General features: G+C 35.5%; 1 pseudogene across 1 annotated transcript; it reads left to right on the forward strand.

Moving 5' to 3' along the window:
• The first annotated feature begins 393 nt into the window (after positions 1 to 393).
• On the forward strand, positions 394 to 1,307 carry LOC112607057 (annotated as a pseudogene). The gene has a single exon (XR_003115730.1). The product of XR_003115730.1 is annotated as a 60S ribosomal protein L6 pseudogene (transcript).
• The last annotated feature ends 3,186 nt before the right edge of the window (positions 1,308 to 4,493 follow it).

The raw sequence follows: 4,493 nt of genomic DNA on the forward strand, positions 1-4,493 counted from the left end.
ATCATTGACTGAAACATAATTATGCAGCACGTGAGTATATTTTCATGTGCTAACAATAAGCTACAGTATATGTTAGTCATAAAGGAAAAATTTTAAAATTGAACTCTAATGAAATTAAGATCTTTGTGAAAACATGCTATTAGGAGAGTATAGACACAATCCACAGAGTGGGAGAATATGTTTACCACACACATCTTTGATAAAAGGCTTGTATCCAGAACATGTAAAGAGCTTGTATAAATCAAGAAGAAAGAGACAGAAGACCCAATTAAAAACATAGGCACAAACAAAACGATTCAAGCAGAAACTTCCCAGTGGTCAAGAAACACACGAAAAATACTCAACTGTATTTGTCATCAGGGAAATACAAATTAAAACTGCTATCTTGGTCTTTCCCATCTTGCAAGATGGCGGGTGAAAAAGTTGAGAAGCCAGATACTAAAGAGAAGAAACCCGAAGCCAAGAAGGCTGATGCTGGTGGCAAGGTGAAAAAGGGTAACCTCAAGGCTAAGAAGCCCAAGAAGGGGAAGCCCCATTGCAGCCGCAATCCTGTCTTTGTCAGAGGAATTGGCAGGTATTCCCGATCTGCCATGTATTCCAGAAAGGCCATGTACAAGAGGAAGTACTCAGCCGCTAAATCCAAGGTTGAAAAGAAAAAGAAGGAGAAGGTTCTTGCAACGCTTACAAAACCAGTTGGTGGTGACAAGAACGGCGGTACCCGGGTGGTTAAACTTCGCAAAATGCCTAGATATTATCCTACTGAAGATGTGCCTCGAAAGCTGTTGAGCCACGGCAAAAAACCCTTCAGTCAGCACGTGAGAAAACTGCGAGCCAGCATTACCCCCGGGGACCATTCTGATCATCCTCACTGGACGCCACAGGGGCAAGAGGGTGGTTTTCCTGAAGCAGCTGGCTAGTGGCTTGTTACTTGTGACTGGATCTCTGGTCCTCAATCGAGTTCCTCTACGAAGAACACACCAGAAATTTGTCATTGCCACCTCAACCAAAATCAATATCAGCAATGTCAAAATCCCAAAACATCTTACTGATGCTTACTTCAAGAAGAAGAAGCTGCGGAAGCCCAGACACCAGGAAGGTGAGATCTTCGACACAGAAAAAGAGAAATACGAGATTACAGAGCAGCGCAAGATTGATCAGAAAGTGTGGACTCACAAATTCTACCAAAATTCAAAGCTGTTCCTCAGCTCCAGGGCTACCTGCGATCTGTGTTTGCCCTGACGAATGGAATTTATCCTCACAAATTGGTGTTCTAAATGTCTTAAGAACCTCATTAAATAGCTAAGTACATTTAATAAAAACAAACAAACAAACAAACAAAAACTGCTATCTTGTACTGCTACACAACCACCAGAATGACTAAGATGAAAAAGATGGTAAGCACTAGGAGCTGGTGAGGATGGCAAAAATTAGTACTCTCATTGCAGCTGCTGGGGGAATAAATTAGTATTTTTGCTTTGGAAATGTGTTTTGAAAAATGAAATGATGCATACTCTATAACCTAGCAATTCCACTCCAAAGCATAAAGTCAACAGAGATGACTGCTTTTAGCCACCGAAAGACAGGTACATAATTGCTTAGAGCTGAACCATTCACCGAGTCAAAACCTGGAAACTATCCAAATATAATCACAAAAGAAGACTAAACAGAAATGGGGATAAAGGACACGACAAGCAACACTATGGGTGAATCTCACAAACATAACGTTGAGTAAAAGAAGCCAATACAAAGAAATACATATTTACATTTTTTATGCAAGGTTCACACAGGGAAAACTAAGCTGTTAGATGTCAGGATCACAATTACTCTTGAGGGAGCTGCAGCAGTGTGATTGGTTCAAATGGTGGTTCAGTTTGTGAAAATTCATCCAGCTATAAAATCATGATATGTACACTTTTTTATATACATATAGTACTTTAACAAAACAGTAAAGAATAAGGTGAAATAAATCTATTTCCAGACAATACAAAACCTGAGACAATTGTTGCCAGCAGACCTGAGGTGAAAGAAATCCTGAAGTGAATTCTTCATGCAGAATAAAATGTTCCCTAATGGAAACATGGAAATATAGGAGAGAATGAAACTTAAACATACAAGGTATAGAGAACTGGGTAAAAAAGTATTAAATTGTTATTATTCATAGATGACGTGATTGAAAATCTATGAGCAAACTGATAGAATTAATAAGTACATTTAGCAAGATCATTTGATATAAAGTGAATACACAAAAATCAATTTCATTTTATATATCTGCAACATGTAGAAAATAAAATTTAGGAATAATAAAATTTAAGATGGTATAAATAACACCAAATACCTAGGAATAAGTCTATCAAAATATTTGTAAAACCTCTGCACAGAAAAAATATATAGCATTGAGAGAAACTAAATAAATACATGGCAAGATATATAGGTTGGAATACTCCATATTGTAATGTTGTAACTCTCCTAAAGTGACCTATAGATTCAATTTAATTACTATCTAAATTCCAGTAAGTTATTTATTTACTATCAGAAACTGAGAAGTCAATTTTCAAGTTTATATGGAGATGCAAAGGGCCAAGAATAGCAAGGCAATCTTGAAGAAGTTGAACAAAGTTGAAAAACTGTTGATTATCAAGACTTTTTTTTTTTTAACACTATAGTAATTAATACAGTGTGGTATTCACATATGGATAGGGGAATAAACCATTGAAGTAGAATAGAAGTCCAGAAACAGACCTACACGTGTACTGTCACTTGACTTATGATAAAGGTGATGCTCTGTAGAAGGGATATTTATCAAGAAGACTTATCCTTCCAACTGGATCAATTAGAAAGTCATAGGAAAAAACAAATCTTGACCCCCTACTTTATACCAAATTAAAAGACATAGCAATAAAACTTCTAAAAGAAACAGTGATACATCTTCATGACCTTTTGATACACACATATTTCTTAATATCAGAAAGCATTAAACACAAAGATTGAAATACTAGATTTCAATGAAATTATTGATTTCTAATTATAAGAAGACACCACTAACAGAGTTAAGTGATAAGCCACAGACTAAGAGACGATACTTGCAGTACATATATTCAACAAAGAACTTATTTGCGTATGTAACAAATGCATAGGAATCAATGAGGAAAAGACAGTCATCCCAAAAGAAAAGTGGGCAAAAGACATGAGCAGACACTTTGTAAAAGAAAATATCCAGGCAGCCAAAACACATAAGAAAAGGTGCTCAGTCTCATTAGTCATCAGGCAAATTGAAGTTAAAATTACACTAATATGCATGAAAAGGTATAGAATCAAAAGGGTTGGCAATTCTAAACATTAGAGAAGATATAAAGCAACTGGAACTGTCATACATGCTGGTGTGATCATAAATTGGCACTGCTACTTGTGAAACTGTTAGGCAGTGTCCATGAAAGCTGAACATGCATATATTCTATGATCCAAAAATTCTCTTTCTATCTTTATATTAAGCAACAAAGCATACATATATGGACCAAGAACACGTGCAAAAATTTTCATAGTACTACAATTCATAATTTTCTCAAACAGGGAACCTAAATTGTCCATTAATGGTAGAATAGAGAAAATACAATGCAGCAATGAAAATCAACAAACCTGCAACAATATATATGAAACTCAAATAACACTGAGTGAAAGATATCAAATGCAAAACAATCCACACTGTATGGTTCTCTTTACATAAAATTCAAAACCTGACAAAACTAACCTTTAGTCAAAATAATGGTAGTCTTCGAGAGGATAAGTGTAGTTTTTAAGAAAAGAAAGTTCTGGTAATATTTTATTTCTGTATTTGAGGGGTACATAAATGTTTATGTTAACTCTTTGTAAATTCATAGAGCTGGATATTCATGATTTTACTCTTTATATCTATATAAAACTACATATCAGTAACAACAAAACAACTGCTTTGATAACTTATTGCTATATCCCTAACCAGAGTTAGCAATTGATCCACAATCCTCGTCTACCTCCGATCTGTATTATATTTATATGCCACCAAAATCTTATAGATAAAAAAAAAATCTTTATGGCTCCACTTTGTTCTGAGAGAGGATGACGAGCTGTGTGGGACCCATGAAGCAAGTTCAGGATGCTGTAGTGTCCAGAGATGCGAGGGAAGTTTTTAATTTTCCTTTATTTGGAATTCCCAGGAGGGACCCACCGACTCTTCATTTCTGTAGCTCTTGTGCCAACAACATAGACAAATTTCAGTTGGCATTTGTTTAGATAAATCGATGGCACTTTGTGTGTGTATGCATGTATTTTATATCACTTTTTAACTTTTAAAAGGGTAAGATATGAAAAAATTGCATACAACATATATACTTGTAACCACCAGCAAAGAAATAGAGCATTACCAGATTACAGAAGGCCCTATCTGCTCTGTTTCCTTCTTTATCTGTGTATGTTCACACATACATATGTGTGTGTGTGTGTGTATATATATATATCTG

Source organism: Theropithecus gelada, chromosome 14 (assembly GCF_003255815.1).
Source record: "Theropithecus gelada isolate Dixy chromosome 14, Tgel_1.0, whole genome shotgun sequence".
In the NCBI taxonomy this organism is placed as follows: domain Eukaryota; kingdom Metazoa; phylum Chordata; class Mammalia; order Primates; family Cercopithecidae; genus Theropithecus; species Theropithecus gelada.